General features: G+C 37.6%; 1 protein-coding gene across 3 annotated transcripts in view; it reads right to left on the bottom strand.

Moving 5' to 3' along the window:
- Positions 1-9,655, bottom strand: part of LOC122816618 (cytochrome P450 2K6-like) — a 659,285-nt gene extending 649,630 nt beyond the window's left edge. For 2 of the 3 annotated variants that reach the window (XM_044089529.1, XM_044089527.1), the window contains exon 1: positions 9,444-9,655. The gene's annotated coding sequence lies outside the window, so the exon portion shown is untranslated. The remainder of the gene's footprint in view (positions 1-9,443) is intronic. The other variant, XM_044089526.1, reaches the window with a different exon arrangement.
- Positions 9,656-21,754: the final 12,099 nt, after the last annotated feature.

Genomic DNA, 21,754 nt, shown 5'->3' with positions numbered 1-21,754 from the left:
AATAATGCACTACATTAATAAAACCCTTCATCAGCTGTTTTACTAGGACCAACACAAAACCCCACATTGTTGAGTTGCTGGCATCGCTCAGCCATTGCATTAGTGATTTTGGGAATTTGGTGAGCAAGCTGCTGCCTTCACTGCTGTGAAGCCATCTGTGGTAACTGTGCTGTTGCTGCCTTCATTTTGCATATGGGGATTACAACAACTGTTTTTGTGCTGGGGTTGGGCATTTGATTTTTGTGCTTTTTGTCTCAAGGAGTGATTTGCACATACATTTTTGAGCATTTACTTGCTTGTGTTTCTACTGGTGGCTGACAACAGTGGTATGATGGTTTTCTGCTGTATTGTTTCTTGATTTTTGCCATTTATATTGCAATCTTGTGTGAGTGGAAAAGTATGATTGCAAAACAGACCAAAGCTAGTGGTTGTAATTTCAGAAGCACTTTGAAAATAAACCCTGTTTTGGCTTTTAAGTTGCTACTTTATAATTTCACAGTCACTGTAATGCAGATGAATTTAGCTTCAGTTCACAACAAACATACAGACATGTCTATTTTAATTTTCGCTCTTAGAAGGTGACTATATAACATATAAAATCATACATAAATAGTTTCATTATGTATGTAGTAAAAGCAAACTATATTTGTTCCTGGCGGCAATGATTGATTCCATTTCAAATGTAATGCAGAAAAAAAAAGAAATGCATTACCGAGAATTGTAACATGCAATGAGACATTTGATGTGCATCTGTTGAGTTATTTTTGCATCTAAAACTGAAACCCAACTATATTTTATAAATTTTATTTCCAGACTTATTTTCAAAGTTTTATTAGTAAATTGCCCAGAGACCTATATATCCCGTTTTATTAGGCAGCATTAGTAGGTCTACATGGCCGTTGAAATGTGACAGGCAGCCAAGCTGTGTCGTACTCAGTTTCCATTAGGTGGGAGTAACGGATTTATTCTTAAGGTAGCAAAATGCAGCCCAGATCTAGAATTTGTCTTTATTGTACTATCATTACATCAGAACTAAAGAAACAATATATATATATATATATATATATATATATATATACATATATATATATATATATATACTGCGGTGGTGGTGCTGAGGTAGCGTCGCCTCACAGTAAGACGTTGTCCCGTTCGATTCTCAGTTAGAGCATCTTCTGTGTGGCGACATACGTGAATGGGCGTTCCTTCGTTGAAGGTTGTGCATCAGGCCCGGCAAGTCGGCACATAAAAATCTACTGCCAATCATTAGCGGACCAGAGTTCCACTGTGGCGACCCCTAACCGGGAAAAGCTGAAAGACACAACAATATAAATATATATATATATATATATATATATATATATATATATACATATACATATATATATATATATATATTTTTTTTTTTTTACCAGATAAGGAAACATTTTTTACTGCACATAGTGGGAGGTGTACACTCTATCTACTGACAAAGGCATTGTGCTAGCATATAAACCAGAATTGAGGTACAGTGATATCCTTGAGGGAAGAATGGCATTCGTGTGTGTGTGTTTTGTATCCAAATCTCTTAGTGGAATCCCCTGAATTTTGTATTAAAACTGCCTTAGGGGAAGTAACATATGGCTACTTATAACCAAAAATAAACACTGGAACAGGTACCAAACACCAACAACTTCAAATCCAAGCAAAATAAGTACCACAGATAAGGAAAGTAGTCGGCTCAGTGATTGAATTGACTATTAAACCAGCTTTGGGATTCTAACACATTCTTTTAAGTCCATTTTACTTGCCATGGTATGCACAGTCCCTGTAGCAGCTTCACGATGTTGCCCAGGCAGAATACTTCCTATTCAGGCGTCATTTGTAAAAGAATTATTCAGTTTCCCTTAAAATCACTGATGTGCGTTGAAACTTGTCTCCATTTATTTCACCATTTCCCTTTCTAAAAACGTCTTTTTTCAGCCGCACATCATTTCCACAATTACTTACTTTACTTACGTTCGTGAAAATCTACTGCCAATTAGCGGACCGGAGTTCTGCTGTGGCGACCCCTAACCAGAAAAAGCCGAAAGACAAAAACATCTATACATTTACATTTACTGCCACAGTCTGACATTTTGCATTATACTTGGTTTTCATACTTGTTTTGACCTTTGCTCAATGTTGCCTAGAATACTGATTTACTGAGTTGGTCTTACATCATAAGTTAAAATCTTATTCATTTCACCAGAAATGTTATTTTTCAGTTATAACATGCCACAGCTACAATACATGCCTTCTAATAGCTTAAGCAATGTGGTCAAATTCAGAGGTATACTACACTGGTTCCCCATACTCTCAACTGTCCCCGATTTCCAGGGACATCCCCGATTTTGACTCAAATTTTAGCTCTGTCCCTCTTAATCCCTCCTACAACTGGTGACTTTTGGAGGAAAAGTGGTAAATTACACTTAATAAATAATGACAATAATTAAGAGTTACAGACCTATTTTTCATAGGTTCATGGGTGTTTACTACGCTAATGATCACAAGGACCTTTTTAAACCTAGCCATGCATCCCAAATCTCTGACAAGTTCTGACACCCTTGATAAGTGTAAGCAGGGGTTTTGGAAATGAACCATTTACAGGATACCTGTGTCCATTAGAGACATAGGTGCCAAACAAGGGATGAATTTCTGGTTTCCCATCCAATTGTCCAAGTTGCACTTGAATTGGGTTAGGGAGGAACTCTGCTTCACATGGATGGGCAGCCTGTTCCATAGACACAGTAGTATAGAAATACATACCTATCTCTCCAGCAGGACCTATTTATATCTCAGGCAAGGTTTAAGTCTTTAGAATGGGTAATTCTGGTGCTGTTTGTTTTGTGGATATGCAGGAAGTCCATCAGAGTGGGGTCTGACAATACCCTGTATGCCAGGCATAGATCTCCTCTCAAAAGCTTGTAGGAGACAGAATACAGGGATAAGGCCTTGAGGCAGTCTGCATAGGGCATTTTACTTTTACCCTTTATTCTTTAGTGAGGAACCTCTGAGGACGTTCCAGTTGTTGGATATGGCTGGTTAGGTACATACCAAAGGGGGCACTGTACTCAATGATAGGTCTAATGAATGCCAAATACAGTGGAACAATGACTTCCTTGGACTTGGATGCTAAACCTTTGTTTATAAGTTGTGCAGTATTGAATGATTTACTCACCACTGTAGACACATGATAGTCAAAGGCTAGATTACTATTTATGTGTGCCCTAGTCCTGACTAATGGGTCAACTCTAAGGGGTGTGTTGTCAATATGACAGTTACCAGGGATGGATGACTTCCCAAAGGATACTATTATGCATTTCTTGGCATTTAGTTTTAGTCCATGGCTCTGATACCAGTCGTCTGTCTGTGTCAGCCCCTCCTGGCGAACATTTCTGTCAGTGTGAGATTCAATGACAGCTCCTAACTGGCAATCATCTGCAAATTTAGTCAGCTGGAGACAACTGACATTGGCCTTGACTTCTGAGAAGTAAAAGCCAAAAAGAAGTGGTCCAAGGACTCCATTTGTGACTGGCCTCTTTGTAGAGGTGGATTCCCCAATTCTAACTTCCTGCATCCTGTCTGTGAGCCAGCTGGTTATCCACTGGGTGACATACGGGTTTGTACCTAACCTCTTGAGTTTGTGAATAATGCTGGAATGGGGTATTGTGTCAAATGCCCTGGCCAGGTCAAGGTAGGCAGTGAGAACAATTTTTCCCTCATCCATTGCTTTGGTGACCTTCTCATGGAAGTCCACCAAGTTGAGTAGGCATGACCTGCCCTTGATGAAATCAAACTGGGTTGGGTCCAGTGTCTGGAGGTTAACTATATCTCTATTGATCATCTCCATGATAATTCTCTCCATGGCTTTACATACAAGACTAGTGAGACTCATGGGTCTGCAGTTTGGAGTCTGCAGTTTCCAGGGTCTGTAGATGGCCCACCTTTGTGCAGAGGGATGACTGTTGCCTTTCACCATTCATGAGGCATGAAAGCTGTTTGGAGGCTAAAGTTAAAAAGTAATTCCAGAGGCCCTGATAAGTCAAGTTTCATACTATTTAAAAGGCATCCTGGGATACTGTCTGGGCTCATTGATGCAGTGACCTTGGTCTTAAAAGAGAGCATTAAGGATATGTTCCCCAGTGATAGTAGGGGAGTTATATTTGATGATATTTCCCGAAGGAAGGTTGAGGGGGAGAGAGGGGTAAAGTTGGGGTTGAATCTATCAGCCAGAAGATTTGCTATGTCTTCGGGCTCAGTATAGGTGGCTCTATTTACAATGAGCTCTGCACACAAATATGTATTGCCTTTGAGGTTGCAGGCATAGCTAAAGAATGCTTTGTCATTGTCCTTGGCCTGGGAGGCCAAACATACCTCAAATTTGGTTTTGGTAGACTTTACTTGTCCTCTTGAGTTGTTTGGTTAGTCTGATGAGAGTGCTTTTATCCTACTGAGTGCTGCACCTCCTAATTTTTGCCATGATTTTCTTCCTCCTGTTATGCAGCCTACTGATTTTGTAATTCCACCAGGGTGGCTTGTTTTTCTGAGTTAGTCCTGTACTTCTTCCTGGTGGGTACAGCTGCCTCTATGCAACTATTAGCGTGCTTGTACAGTGTTTCTGTGAACAGCTCTGCATAGTCAGCAGTGTTCTCAAGTTTTATGGGGGCTTGAAATTTTGCCAGGTTCTCACTTAATAGCAGGAGGTTAGCTATGGATAGTTCCTGAATATTCCAGGTTTAGCTGGAGGTCCAGGTTTTATTTTTACTTCAAAGGAGAACATTTTGTGGTTTGACCTCACCAGGGAAGGCATTACAGTAGGAGGTGTGCAGCACTCTCCCATATTAGTGAGGACCAGATCCAGTATGGTCGCACCCCTGGTTGGTGTATTGACTATCTGGTCTGGAAGTTTATGTTTACAAAATCCAGGAATCTCTATGCATGTACGTTTGTGGGGTAATTAAAGTCACCCATGAACATGGTATTGGGTTGGATGGTTAGTGTTTCTAATACGTTTAAATACATGGTATGGATTTGCTGGGTCATAGAGGGGGACCTATAGCCTGCAAATAAGTGGTATTGGATTTTGGTGATTTGAACATGGAGCAGCTCAAGTGTACTGTCCTGTTTGACCAGTCGAAGTATATTTATCTTTGATGTGAATAGAGACACCTCCACCTTTAGTCCCTGCCTGTGAAGTAGCTGGCCTAAATGTGTGGAAGGTATAACCTAGCACTGTTGGTTTGCTCTACGTGGCTTTAAACAATGTCTCAGTGACCATACCAAAGGCATTCTCTAGGTTAAAGAGAGCTTCTAGGGGAGTGAAGTTTTTTTGTTTAGACTTCTAGCATTGAGCAGTAATACCTTTAGATTTTCTTGGCTTTGATTTGCTATGTCGGAAGTACTTTCAGTTTGGCATTGCCTAAAAAAGGCACTATGGGAAAGACAATGTTTTAGCTAATATTCGAAAGCCTAGAGGGGGGAGATGCAGACTATCTCTGGCAAAGCAGTGTGATCTGTTGACCATCTCCTTCCATGCTGACAAACATTGCACCCCCTCAGAATGACACCAGAAACTGGGTCAATTATTAAAATCAATCATCTTTTGTTCATATTGTGGCATCATCCTTGGAGATGGTAAAATGTTGCTGAATGCTAGGCTCATACCAGCCAATGACCCATATTCTGAGAGCTCCATGATGTCTCTCTTCATATAGTCTAGGGAGGTATGTCTCAGGTCATTTACTCCCACATGGACTGCGACTTAGTCATATTGATAGTTGTGGTCCAATGACCCGAGTGCCTGTGTAATGTGGCAGATCCTAGCCCATGATATGCAACTGACTGTGACTTTCTCCTTAGCCTGGTGAGAGGGACATCAGTGTGCCTCATGATGGAGTCTAGAATGACTAGAATGTTGGATTGTGTGGCGGCTTGCCTTATGGGCTTAGAGAGAGAGGCTCCAGGAGATGTAGCTCTATGTGTTAATGTCGGTGTTGTTTTGAAAAAGTGCATTTGGGGCTGCTGAGGGTATTTGTTATGTGCACTTCATCTAGGAGGTCTTTGTAGTTTAGAAAGGTTACAATTAAGTGCCTCAGCATATGTGGGTTGATATGTCTGCTTTGAATTGTGCTTGATGGGTGCAGCGTGTGTACTACAGACAACCTTATTGACATTAGGAGTACTTTTATGCAAGAGCTTTGCCTCCAGTGACTGTGTGAATACATCTCTCACATACCATATCAGTTTGAGAATTAATTTGTTGTCAGTAAACATGAGGCAATTTCTACATTGCCTCAGGATGCTCACATCTACCACGCCGGTAACGGAAACAGTTGGAAAGTTCATATCCATGGCAACAGGTCCTTTTTTATCAATTGGATAGCTGGACTGAGAATATCAATCACTGTCAGGAGTATCCAGTTTGCAACTATGGGGACAGTGCTTATCACTGCAAACTAGTTGTCCTGTGTGCAACTAGGTACTGGAGAAATTTTAATTATGCTTTTATAGGAAAAACATCACTCAAAGCACTGCCAAACACTTGAAGGGAAATTAATACATAGACCCTGAAAATTTAAGGATGAAGTATTTAGGCGGATATTCTAAAGTTAGAAACAAATTAAGCAGTACTTACTGAAAACAAAGAATTAGTTTGCCAAAAATTATGAAAAGAGGGTAGTCATATGAATGGCTGCTGCCTGGCTACTAGTAACACTGGTCTCACCACAGCTTCACTCCGTTGGGATACAATACTCCTTTGCTTCTTCTCTCACTAGAAGCAAAATGTTAGCACCAATTCCAAGATGAGAAGCATGCCACAGCCTGTTTAGTGATCCACAGTCTTGTTCCAGATGATGCAAGGGTATGTAGGCTTATAGCCTTTTCCTGGTAGATGCCTTGAATAGCAACCAGACCAATCACGAATGTTAAGCACAGACACTCACTCTTAAACCAGAAACAGTCAGGAATCAATGCACTCTGCTCCTTCTCTCACTAGGACCAGAATATAAGCACAGATTCTAAGCCATCACTTATAAAGCAGTTATTAGGCTTTCTGGTGGTCAGCAGTCTTCAGGAAATAATATCCCAGTACTCCTTCTCTCACCAAGAGAAAAGAGAAGTAATAATTCCAAGATGACTACTGAAAAGCAGAATGTGGGCTCTCCAATAACTTGTGGTCTTGCAATAGATGCTTAAAGGTAAGATGAAAAAAATGGTTTAGCCTAAACACTGCAGTGTACACTAAACAGTAAGATATGGAAGTGGGTAACTTAAGTTTTAGCTGTCTAATTCGAGAGCCACTATTTTTTAAAGAGCAAGACAGATTGAAAAGGGGTGGGCACTTTCGTATTCTAGTACTATGGAATACAGTGGGATGGCCAATAAATTTAAATAGTTGAAGGGGAGCAATTTCACAAAATTATAGTTTTGTGCTTACTCACACCAGCCAATGAAGGAGAGAGGGAAGAAGGCGTGGTCAAATTAACATAAGGGGCAGGCAACTAGAAAGACAGTGGTGTTTAAGAACACAACAGCAACAGAGTGGGAGAGTTCTGTCTGACTCAAGAGACACAGCTGTGGTCTCTTTTCAAGTTTTAATATGCAATTAAAAGCAGAATAAAAGAAAAACACACTGTAGAGAAAACAAATCACAGTATACAAAATAGAAAAAGGCAATAAAGTAATACAAAGTACAAGAAATCAAAAGCAGACTAACCTTTCCCTCACAGCAAGCTGTGGCAGAGTCTGGGTGAGTGTTTCCAGAAAATGTTTAGAATGTTTTATTTTACCCCTTAAATAGAAGGCTTAGTGTCTAGCTCCATCCCCTCAGTTCACAGATGATTAACATTAACTGACTTGTTCTAACTTCTGTGTGAGTCACAAGAGACACAGCTGTGGTCTATTTTTAAGTTTTATATGCAACTAAAAGCAGACTACATGAAAAACACAGTGTAAAGAAAACAAATGTACATGAATCCACATTCTCTTGTTCTATCAATGTTTCAAGTTACTAGTACTAATAGTTTAAAAGGGTCCTTGATTTTTTATAGATTTCTCCACAATTTTGTTGAAATTTGCCCCTGACTGAGAGCTGCGGGTCCCCCTACATACTGAATAGCTGAAGAGTTATTACCTGTAGCCGGCATTACAAGGACGGTGTAATTTTCATTGAGCTATGCTATGCTTTATCGTTTATTGAAAAAGTTAACTGTTTTACATTTTATTCAATAAAACCTGCTGCATTTTACTGAAAACTGAATATGTGACTGCCTTAAGCTACATCTGCCACAAAGTTTACTTGTGTATGTCATTAATCAACCTCCTTATTGTAAACAGTATTTACATTGTGTAATTAAGAACTTAGATATAAAGTGGCAATAACTGATGGATGTGGAGGCAGTTTTTGGATAAAATGTCTCACCTTCTCAGCTTAAATACGTATCAAAAAGCTGGGGTTAACAGTTAGCCCAAAAAATTTAGAAAAGTGCTCATAATGCATCTCAAAGTATCGAAAATAAAACGGGCAGACCCCTCCCTCCCATAACTTAATTGTTTCCTGCAACAAAGCACTCAGATCTGTAGCAAAATCATTCATCTCTCCAGTAAATTTCTTGACTTGTCTTTATTAGTAAATATTGGTTCTGTCAACATCTGTCACTTCTATAGTTTAAGAAGAAATTTCACCCGCCACAGAAAATTCCTCCGGACACCCACGTCATTAAGTGAAGTAGTTCAAACTATAATAAGCAGTTACAAGAACCAGCTTAAATGCCTACTACTCATCCCAAACTAAAGGTGCAGCAGGTGACAACATATTGTTTCCAGTGCAGTGAGAACATTTGCTAGATATAAACTGTTAAGTAAAAGTTATACAGTTTCAGATAATATTTACACATGAATGCCACATACTCCTTAGCTTCTGGATCAGAAAAATGACCGTATTGAAGAATTAGGAAAGGAACACCCACAAACAAGCAGTAAGCAGCACTGAGACTTCTACAGTAGATAAATCTGTGTACGATGACAATATACAGGGGGAAAATGTAACACTTCGCATTGGTGTGACTTGCTCTATTTTCACAGTCAATATGGTCTCAATTACAGAAATAGGTGAACAAGTTACACGAGTGACGTTAATGTAATTGAAATTGAAGCAAAACATGTAGAAATAATCCTTTACAAACTGTAAACTCCCACGTCAGCATAAACCACTCGTGCAAAAATATACACAATACCACGGTTGCTTAAACACGAAAAATTCTCCCAGACCTAATGGAAGTATCCCAGTAATCATGGTTTCCTTAAAAAACGATCGAGTTTAGCATTGTGGGGGTTTAACTCGACAAATGAATGTTCAAGGAAGTTTTACAAGTGAGAGAAATAGGCGTCATTTTGAAACGAATACAATTTAGTCTACTTACCGTGAACCCAATTTATTTAAGAGTATTCTGAATACAGACTATCGTGAAGGACTCAGCGTGAATGAGAATTGATAATCGTTGAACTTTTCGCGTCCTATTTGCTTTAAATGTTTGACGCCAGATACTATTTCTATTATTATGATATCCAATGAGTGCTTTGTGTATCTGACCTCCCACAACTCCCCAATCCTGGGCCTCCGCAAATCTTGCCTCAGCCTGTAATGATTTTCTCACGTTTATTCACACGGACAATATCTTACTGTACTATACAGGAAGGTTACATGCAGGATCATTTACAAAAAATCCTAACACCGTGACGCAAAAGAGGGTTACATTCACACACATGTACGCATTTTTGTTTTTAAATGAAATGATACACCGTGTGAGCCTGACTTAAGTTTTAATCGTTAACAGTGAAAGGAGCACATATGTGAACTTTTTTTGCAAGGGAGTTGGCAAGTATACTCTATGTGCACTGTAGTGTATAATAATCTGCAAGGGAGTAGCAAACTACCGAGCATACCTCTCAAGTGTACCTCATTACGAGGAACGTACCTCATTTGGGGTCTTAAAAAGTTCATGTTCCTCGAAGTTCCCTGAAAATTCCACATTGAAAGACTATGTCACACATTCAGTGTTAGGAATTTTTATAAGCGAAACCCATTGTAAATAGAAATGAATCATATTAATTCATTAAAAATCTTCTCTATAAGTAAAACCAGCATATTTTAACCATCCTATGTCCTTCCTAATTGAAGTTGTTAGTAAGCCATTATTATGTGTTCCACATTTTGCCCATTTGTTCCACATTATGAGGGCTAATGTTCCTCATTTTGGACAAGGAAAGTTGAGAGCTATGCTACCGAGACAAAATAAGTACAACTTTCTACATTCTTCAAATGCAAAGATAGTCATGATATCTGTCACACCTCATAAAAGCATATCAGTAATCAGCACTTTCACTTAAAGTGCATTATACTGCTACTGAGTCTTCTGTGCGTAGTCTGCATGTCCTCCCTGTGGTCGTGTGGGTTTCCTCCGGGTGCCCTGGTTTCTCCCATATCCCAAAGACATGCTGTAGGTGGATTGGACACTCTAAATTGGCCCTAGGCGTGAGTGCATGCGTATCAGTGCCTCCTGTGTAAGGTTGGGCGCCGGGCTTGCAACTCTACACCATAAAACTCCACTTCCAATCATGAGTGGACACAGGCATAACCGGGAAAAGCCGAAAGAAGACGAAGAATACTGCTACTGGGTGAGGTGATAAATTCTTTCCCAAGATCTCTTTGTTATAGTAAGTGCTTTGATCAGTTGGGGAGGGGGGACTAATGAACAGATGATAACTGACCTAATTTAGTTATTGTTTAATGAGTCGGTAAAAAGCTCCTGGTGATGATCCCCTCCTTCAGCATATATCGTATTTGCAGTTCCATAATATCAGTATGATGTTTTGCTTCTGTCCCTTGCAAAAACAAAATGCATACTGAGGTCATGTAATTGTAAATCGGATACTAAACACAGTTGGATGGAGGATCACTTTTATCAGCTTCTCATTTTAGCAATGTCTGGAATATCAACTGTTTTTTGCTACTGGCATTGAAACTTAATCTAGTGAAATCTTTAGGTAACAGTATGATACATAATATATAATAGTCTGATCTTTTTTCTTTTTATCTGCCTGGTTATTTCTAGCTTTGACTTTAATGAATGTTGCTGTCAGTGTCTGCTAGACTGCTCAACTGACTGACCAAGTGACATCCTCACTCTGGCCAGTAATCAAGGAGCCTGAAACCTCACCACTGGTACTGGAGAGGGATATTCACTTGGAACAAAAATGGATACACCCAGTATTTCTAGGTGCAGTTCTCTGCATCAAGCAGTTTCTCTTAAGAGCATACAGGGAACACACTCATGTCTGAGTTTCTGTGTCTCCCTCCAAGTTCCCAGTGAGACTCCCCACTGGCACAGCTATAAAGTTGAAACCTCAGCTGTGTGTCCAAGGCATGTTCTCCACCAGTCTCTCTGTGAACTCAGTGCTTCGTGCCCCTGCTCCAAGCAGCTGGCGCACACTCTTTGAGATTTGACTTTCACACACCCACACACATCGGAAAGGCTGGCACAGATTTACTAGCTGCGCCACCTTCTGCCCTGACTATAAGATAGTCACAACACCACCAGACACTTCAAAGCCAACTACTCCAAGGCTCTTGCAAGGGTACCCAATTATACTGACTGAAATTAATATTAATGCAAATTGTAGTGTTTAACCAGTGCAGTAATGCTTTCAGAAGTGGCCACAGAGTCACCAAATAGATATAAGTACTCTCAAAGTTTAAAATATTTTTAAAGGACCAGCCACAATGAAATGTTTAAATATATTTAATAATAAATAATAAAAGAAGATGAATATATGGAATATATATTTACAATAAACACCAGAATTTCAATCACAAGAAATATTAAAATAACACAGACAAAGAGATTTACGTAGCAACAGAAAAACAGTATTTACGTAATCATTATTTTCCTGACTGATCTAAAGAATTACTATTCCCTGGTCACTTACTAGAGTGGGCCCTTCATTGTCAGGTTCTAAAACAGAGTGCTCTGAGACTTCTATCTCATCTGGTATTAAAACATCATTTTTGTCCTAGATTACAGAATGACATCACATGCATCTGGTCATCTGAATTCTGGTTCCCATGCTACTCCCATTGCTAGAAACTGAACCAGAATTAGCATATGTACAAATCAGTTTGATATACAAATGACATGTAAATATTTAGAAAATTCCAGCTGTGCTGGCATATGTTAGACATCCACTGTCTACTTCTAATGTCATAGCTGGCAATACCTCACATTGTCACAGACCATACAATTTTGGCTTTATAATGAGGTTTTACATTGATATTAACTAAAATGTCCTGTTACCATTTGATGTCGTAACTTGCAAAATTAGATAATCTTTTGCATTGGCTTTGCTTATGACTTATATACTACAAAATACGAAAAAAACAAACTGTAAATACCACAAAGCCTTGGAGGAGTAGAACGGAATGCTTATAAATAAGCCTTATACCAAATTGCAAAGTAAAAGATGAAATAAAACATAAAGTTACTTCGTAAGGAGAACTTTATTAAATGACATAAAATCAAGCGCTTTCGTCTCCTGTATTGGAGACTTTATCAAGATAGAACATGACCTTTAAAAATCAGTTTAAATAAGACATCACATGAAAAGCGAAGCAATCAAATCACAAACTCATGAATTATTCATTAAAATAAAACAAAATAACTATTACATGAACAATTTCCTTACACATGAATAAATAAGCAAAACTTTTCTTCTCAGGTTTTGCAGTAACTAACAATAAATAACAACTATACCCTAAAAGAACTCTAAACAGTAACCAATTAATGTGTTTATATATAAATGTAATTGTAATTATGAATATAAATATACAAATATATAAAACTGTATGTTTAAGAATTTTAAAATTATATGATTATAAATGTTTAAAATTATATAAAATTATCTCTCCAAAGCCTTAAGTCTCAAAAAACAAGTAATGGAAACAGATTCATTTAACCCTGGCCATTGGGTTGCATTTGTTTTTAGCTGCCATAAAGCCTCGTTTCTTTCTAAGAATAATGTCCAAGGTCCACCCCTTGGGTCGAATTCAATGGGATCAATGACAGTAAATTTGAAGTTATGACCTGGCCATTCCATACAGTATTTAGCCAACACATTGGTTTCTTTCTCTTTTATATATCTTTTTAAATAAACTCTTGGACTTTAAAGGTGATTTTAGAGGCCTAAATTATTCTTGTGTATTTAAGGCTACATTTTTGTCGCCAAGGCCTAACAGTCTGATAATAATATTTGATGTTAATCGTGTCAATCAATATTTTTTATTAGTTGGTCATTATATTGTCCAACTTTGTGTTTAGGAAGTTATGATTATTATTTCTTACTGGACAGGATGTATATTTTGTTATTGTATTATAATTAGAACTATTTGTGGTTACAAGTTTTCTTGTTTGAGCACTATATTTTCACTAGTGATCTCTGCTGATCAGAGGTTATTCACAAACAGCTCTTTTTTATAATGTTGAACCAAAGCACTGAATGGGAGATCATGTTTATGGATAATTAGTTGGTTGGATAGGGATTGCCATATTATTATATTTTAATCAGTTTTTTGAATAATATGAATGAGGGTACATTTTTACAGACCAGGGGCTACGTAGCATTCTTAGTTCTTTTATATGGATACACACATCAGTAAGGGCTGTTATTGGACTCCTGTTATATAAGGGTTTAATGTAAGTTTTATTATTTTTTCTTTAGGAGCCACAGTATTACTGAATTTAGTGTGATGCAGATATGTTTCATTGGAATTGCTACTATTGTGCTCTCAGGTCTGTTGGATAATCTCTTGTTTCATACGCAATAACATTTATGATGTATATTGTTTTTTGTAAGGTTATACACATCTGTAAGGGCTGTTATTGGATTCCTGACAGACTTAAGGTCTATATTTATTTCATCATATGATCAGGAGCCGCAGCATTACTAATTTTAGTGTGATGAAAAGGGATTTTGTATAGTATGGCCTGATAGCCCTTTTATATACATTTCTATATATATTGCTTAAGTTATATTCCTATTTCAGTTACTGATCAACATATACCCAACCTATTTCAGTATTCTTGGATATCTAACAACTATTTCAGTGTTTTGGTCCCACATACATATACTTTTTTTATATTTAAAAATATTTTTGGGTTAAATGCCAATAACAATATGTCTAATATTTCAGATCAAACCACATATACATCTGATTGTACGGACATTTTTTCTAAACATTATAAAAGTATGAAGTCTTTACGATCTAATGTTTGGCGTTTAAGGCTTTTTAAAGCCTATATGGCTAAGAATATTAGCCCTAGGGGTTTACGAGTTAGGACACAGCCATTGGTACATATGATAGATCAAGAATTAGAAGAACATTGGACCAGGGTACAACATCAAGCCTTTGTGGGCTTTGTGGAAGCCCTAGCTTCCTATTATGACAGATGTATTGACCAGGGGTTGAATGAGATTACCTCACTTAGTGAACAGACCAAACAATTTGAGGGGCAGGCTATTTATCATACATGCATTCAACAACTTGGTCAAGATTTATTAGCTTTGGAACGTCAGTTAAAGGAAAGGAAAGTGAACAAATTTAAAAGGGATCAAGGTGACTACGAGAAAGGCAAGCCGTTTGGGCCATATAAAATGTCAAATTTGCAAATTCCATGCCCAAATCTGGGAAAATAAAATGGCTAAGATCTATTCTAAGAAAATTCACCTCTTCCTTTGGGGGTACATCTGGGGAAGATACTTCTTCCTTCATGGATACTGAAACATCACACACACAGGTCTTACCTACACCCAAAGGGACCAATAGTGATGTCCCTTTAGGGTTAGAACACAAAGGGCAGGGAGAAAACATAAAAAGTGGTACAGATATTCCGAATATGGAAACATTGTTACACATGATGAGCAAGAAGTGATTGATCAGAATGTATTGAATATATCCTCACAGATATTGACCAACAGTCAGATTGGATTGCTCAATAAAGGGTTGAATCTTGTTCCTGCAATTTTTGTACAAGAGGAAGATTTTCACAATGATGTCTATTCCTTTGCACGGTTATTAAACCTTAAGTTATTTTTTCAGGATGATTTGAATAAGATACAGGATGATGCATTTAGATTTAAGAAATCAGCTTTTATGCCACCAATGAATTCTACAGTACAAATGTTCATTAATCAGGTTCTCAAAGATCTACACATGATCAATATGGTAAGGGGATCCCAAAACTTAATAATCTTTCTAATGATGAAAGTCAGGATTTGAAGAATAATACCAATATTGTGGTGATGTTCCAATACCACAGCTGAACAACTGATTGTACATGACCTGAGCAGACAATATCTTTATTTATTACCAAAGATTCACAAATCATTAATTGATCCACCTGGTAGACCATTTGTCTCAGGGAGAGGATCCCTTACAGAACCTATTTCTCTTTTCCTTACAAAATACTTGAAACCTTTGTTGAAACATGTTCAACCAAGAATAAAAGATACAACAGAATTTTTACAGAGTCTTTCTGATGCCCAAACTGAACCAGAATGGCTTCTATGTACTTTGAATGTAACCGCCCTTTATACCAATATTCCACATTGGGCTGGTCTTTTGGCTGTGGAATATTGGTTACAGATCTCCGAGCTATATCCTCCTGGGTTCAATACTTTTTTGATTGGGCTTACAGAAAAAGTTTTTACTATGAACATCTTTTACTATCAAGAGGAATGTTTTTGGCAAACACATGGAACCGCCATGGGAGCATCATTTGCCCCCATATACGCAGATTTATTCATGGCGTATGTAGAGGATCAATTGATTTATGATGCCCTACATAATATTTACATACCTGAACTTGATATTTGGTATCACTATTTAGATGATTTCTGGCTTATATGGAGGGGGGATGCAGAAAATCTTGAGGAATTTGTTCAATACATCAATGGGGTTTACAATTTACTTGCCACCATGACCAACATCAGATTACTTTCTTAGATGTTTTAGTGACTAAGAACGTGGATGGTACATTGAAGTTTTTTGCAAGTTCCCTCAATACAATTCCATATTACATGCCAGCAGTTTTCACCCACCACATGTCACCCGTAACATTCCAACGTCACAATTTATCAGACTTAAAAGGATTTGTTCCGATGTCCAACGATATGAGAACTCCAGGCAGGATATGGTCCAGAGATTCAAATGTAGGGGTTATAAACCAGGGGTTAGTACCATGGCTTGTTATCAGGTATCATGTAAAGATAGCTCTGATCTTATGATATATCAGGACAAACCTAAAACTAATTTCTCTCATCCCAGGTTTGTTACCACATATGGTCGAAACACTGAGATATTTTGTCAGTTTATTCATAAGAATTGGAACATAATAATGTCTGACCACAAATTGGGATGGGTCATTCATCAATGCCACTTTGGTTTCAGAAGAGGAAAAACAGTGGGGGCACATTTAAATCATTATAAACAGAGGTTGAATAAGGTTAGGGGTTCAACACAGTCTACACTGACAGGTAAGGCTGTCATTGGATGTTTTCCATGCGGTTACTGTGTTCATTGTAATAGAATTAATAAAATCAAGAGTTTCAGTACTCGGAACACAAGTAGAGTTTATGACATCAATGTTTTTGCCAACTGTTCCTCGGATTGGGTGATATATCTTGCCACGTGTTCCTGTGGGGCCTTTTATGTGGGCCAAACTTCTAAGACATTTAAATTTTGGGTCAGCCAGCACTTAAGTGACATTAAACACAAAAGGATCACAAATGCCCTATATAAACATTCATCTGCGGCTTATAGATTTACCATTATAGATAACATTTCAGGAAAAAGGAATAACCCTATTGGTTGGCACACTATACTAGATAATAAAGAAAAGAAGTGGATTGTTAGACTGGGGGGATTATTTCCACCTGGACTTAATGGATTATTATGATCAACCTATGGGATGCCTGGTTACTAAATGTGGTTAATATTTATTTGTGGTATTGGTGACTATTTTACTTGACACTGAAGAAGGCTTTGGTTTAACAGCCGAAACTGGTTTGACTTGCTTCTACTGCATTAAAGAGTACGTTGGTTTATCTCACTCTGGTGTGCTGGCTACAGTTTTTTGAAAGGTTTCATGGTTTTGTCTTGCACTGCCATACCTGCAGGTTCTTTCATTTGGTCTTTTTCATAAAAGGAATTTGTCTGCTCTACTAAGTCTCTAAATGTTTCTTGACTTAATATCTTATATCTCTCTTTTTCTTTTCTTCTTTTCTTCCTTATACATTCTAAAAACACTTTTTATATTTATCTTTAAAATTAAGCCACCAAATAGTCCAATTCACATAAAACTCTCTCATATTCATATGATTTTTTTCACAATTTCATAAGTTCTGTTTTTCTCTTCTAAATCTAATTCATTTTCATTAATTCACTTTACTCCTAGTCCTATTCTTATATATTCTTTATTTTCCTGTACTTTAACCCATATAGCCACATGATCTGAATATCCAGTATACTTAATTCCTTTTTTATAACTTTTAAACTGCCAGATATTAAAAAATAATAAATTTCTGTCCCAATTTCATTCCTTTTGTAGGTCCAGTGGTTATTCTCCCATGCACTTAACTTTCCACTCATAATTTCTTTAACCATTTTAACATCACAATTGCTCTCTTTTTCTTAAATTACAATTAAAATCACTCACCACTATAATGACCATATTTACTCAAACATATTTAAGAATATTTTTAAACATCCTTTCTCTCTCTTTTTTGATACACATGCATATAAAGCTGTAATTCTCTACACACATTTTTCCATCCCAAGTCTATTACCATAATTCATCCCAGTTCCACTATGGTTACATCTAATATTTTAATGCTTTCTTGACATAATATACATATGCCCGAGCATGTTTCTTTCCCCATGTTCCAAACTACTGCACCATTCCAAGGTTTTTCAGTTTGTTTTCTTTCTTCCTCTGCTAATTATCTGATATATTCTAAAACAATAATATGTACATCTAGTGCAGCATACCAGTGTAATATACCTGTTCTTCTTTTAAGATTTTTCATACTGTTCACATTTAAAGCTAATATTTTTAGCTTTTAAAAACAAGTTAGTATAATAAAAATATTTACCCCTTTCCTTTCTTATATTCTCTAAGCATTATATTTTTGAATTTTCTTTTCCTTTCATTCTTTTCCCTATTGAATAGTTTTTATTTCTTACTGTGCACCAGTCGGCCTCTTCCTGACTTGTCTCCTCTGTTTTTTTCTTGTTACTTTAATTTCATATATAAGCTCTTTATCAGTCACATCTTTTTGTATATTTTCTTGTATAAAATTTTTTTCTATCTCTTTCTCCTATTTAACTTCATTTTCATTTTCTTGCACATTAATTTCACATTCTAGCCATGAATGACCAGTATTGACACATTTTTTGTACTTTAAAATCACATTTTTTTGCATTATGACCTGTTTTACCACATATATAACATTTTTTTATCACATTCATTGATTAAATGATACTTTGTTTACAAAAATAACAAGTTTTGTTTGACCCCTGTATTTCACAAACCCCCTATTACCGTGAACATTAATAATACTTGGTACGTGTATAACATTGTCATTTTCTATTTTCAGTATTACTCTACATTCCCACCCCCGGTCTATAGCCCTCTTTCATCATATATTTTTGTAGTGTCCATTACTTCTTTCCATATAGTTAACAAATGTTTTTTCAGTTCTTTTGCTTCAACTTCAGTTCTAAACTGGATCATTATTCTTTTTTTTTTGTTTGTCTGTAAAAAGCTTGCACCACATATTCTGACCATGGATAATTTTTCTTTTGTTCATATGCACCCAAAATTTTTCCATGGCCTGCCCAGTCTCAAATATCAAGTCAAAAAAGTTACCTTATTAATTAAAATAAATGCTCTTACCTCTTTTGCTTTGAAACCCAGAGGTGCTGTGACAGAGTCGCAAACCTCATGTCTGTCTAAACTTTCTTCTTTGTTACTGCTCACACATACTGTATATTTCTTTTTTGTTTCTTTTATTTCTTCTGTCTTCTTTGTTCCGTCTCCAGCAGTTTGTGCATATGTTTTTGTCTCTGGAACCTTTTCTGGCATAGTCTCTTCTTCGCCTTTTTCTTCTTCTATTTTTCCATGATGATTGGTTTACAATTTCTTATTTATTTATTTAACATTTGTTTACTAGGAGAGTCCAACTTGGAACAAAGCCAATTTTCAGTGGAGGTCTGGGGAGAAATGTCCCAGCTGCATGTCTTTGTAACGTGGGAGGAAACTGGAGTACCCAGAGAAAACCCACACAAATGCAGGGAGGACATGCAGACTCCGTACAGAAGGCACTCCAGCTGAGATCAAACCTGAGAACCTCTTGCTGTGAGGTGACAATGTTACCACTGCACCACTGCTCCATCTTATTGAACCCCTTCTCCCAATCCATAGATGCTGCAGCTAGATCCACTACACAAATTCTAGTATACAAATCATGTTTCCTGAGGTTTGACTGCCTGGTTCCTTGGAGACAGCAAGGAAGGAATCCCATAACCCCCAAAACAGGATTAATAGCCAAAGGTTTAGGGGCATCTAAGCCTTTTTATGCAGAAAATGCCTCTTTTGCCTAGCATATGAGGTGCACTTGCTCCGATTCTCTACAAATTACTTGCCTCCAACAGAAGTGGAACAAATTACTTGCCTTTATAGAAAAGGGAAGAGCATACCTCTCAACCTCTTACAGCAAGAAATCTGGACAAAGCCATAAATAAAAGTGGGACAAAAGCCCAAAGATAAGGAACATTTTTAAATATGGCTGTTACAAATTTAGAAAGTTGATAGAACAGGTTTTGCATTATCATGAATTTTCTGAAGGGTATGAAGTCTGAAATTCGAACATCTGTCATTATTTTCTAACTTTAATCTTTAATATTTGCCAAAATTTGCCAGAAAACCACAACTTTATGAATAACAGACCAAAAATATGAGGCATAAATCTGGACATTCCATGAAAATCTGTACAGTCGAGAGGTATGAGAAAGAGTAACCCAAATCCTCCCCTTTACAGAAGAGTGCTTCATCATCTTTTTACTAAGAGAGAAGACTCTACATAGAAGGAATATGCACTTGACTGCAGGCTTTGTGAAGCATATAAGAACCCATGAAGCAAAGTGAGCCACTTTTTTTTTTTGGGACAGGGGGAGGTGCTTGGCATGGGATAAAAAATATATGCCTGGTATCCAGGCCCAGACTCCTGCAGGGAGCCTAAGCCTAGTAATTTAGCAATTTATTCTTTCCCATTTGGATGCTCTTAGATGGGAACATCTGCCTTGGAAGCTCTGGTGTCAAAACAGGACTGCCATTTCACAGCTAGTGCCCTCTAACTAGGGCAATTAGCTAAATTGGTCCAGCCATTCAAAGATCACAAAGCACAATTTGTTAGACAAGTAGGAACATCCTAACCTAGTAGCCAAACTCTGATCATGTTGGTGGGATATGCCTTTTTCCTTTGGAAATACAGCCTCTAAAGGGACTTTAAAGACACCAGGAAGGTCAGATTTATATAGCTCAGGAGCTAAGGTGGGCATGCTACACTGGGGCCTATACCCTTGAGCCAGCAGGGCACCTGACATCAGTCATACTGCACACTCCCTGAACTGGAACACTGGAAACAGCAAAGGCAGTGGCAGCAGCAAACAGAAATAGGTCATGAATAACACATCACCTCAAAATAGTACTGTAAGCTGCCTCTACCACAGTGCTCTTTTTGAAAGCTTGTATTCAGGGCTCTGATTCTTCTCCTGCCCATAATTTCCTCAGTTCCCTAGAGTAACCAATATTGAGTTTGCCTGCTTATAATCATAAGATTTTATCCCATAAACACTATACAGGCCTACTTAAGGTACAAAATAGTGTAACTATGAACAGTAAGACACATGCTCTTCTAAGACAAGGCCCCTGGTCATGTCCAACTATACAAATGGGAGTCGAAAAATGGCAATTTAGGAAGTAGGAAGTGTCAAAGTGGACAAAAAGAAAACATGGATCTAGTGTTATGGCAAGTGCATAATTAAAAGTTATGCACTCATCATAACTAGGCATCTGTGTTGTCCAGTTTCATTCAACATATGTGTTCAAATCAAATCCTTGGATATGACTCTACTGCATATACCAGACTTTGGATCCATCTCTCAAGCTCCTCCCTCTACCCACAATGCCATAGTCCACCCCCATTGCCTCAGATAGGTCTTGCTGTCATATACCCCTATAGTTAAACAGAGACAAGAATAGGTTTATAGAAAAGACAGGGCTCAAACCTGGAACTGTAGGCTTGAAATACAGTCCAATAGGACTCTCCAGAAAACAAGGATGGGGTTGGATAGGAGGGAAGTTGAGGAATAATGAAAATGGAGAACACAGATGCCTAGTTACATTGAGTATATAACTTAAATCTAATTATGCCCTTTTCATTCTTCAACATATGGGACAGTCTCTGGCAAAGTTGACCTTGGGTGGCCCTCATGGAAGGATATTCCAGGGTGGCCCTCATGGAAGGATATTCCAGAGTACTGCCAAACTAAAGGCAGCTCCATTTCTGGAAATTATATCCAATTTGTAATGAGAAAAAAAGCTGTGAGTCTTGGACCATG

This window comes from Protopterus annectens, chromosome 12.part0 (assembly GCF_019279795.1).
Source record: "Protopterus annectens isolate FY-2018-M chromosome 12.part0, PAN1.0, whole genome shotgun sequence".
In the NCBI taxonomy this organism is placed as follows: Eukaryota; Metazoa; Chordata; order Ceratodontiformes; family Protopteridae; genus Protopterus; species Protopterus annectens.
Note: the sequence above shows the minus strand (reverse complement) of the source record. Positions and strands in the feature narration are given on the sequence as shown.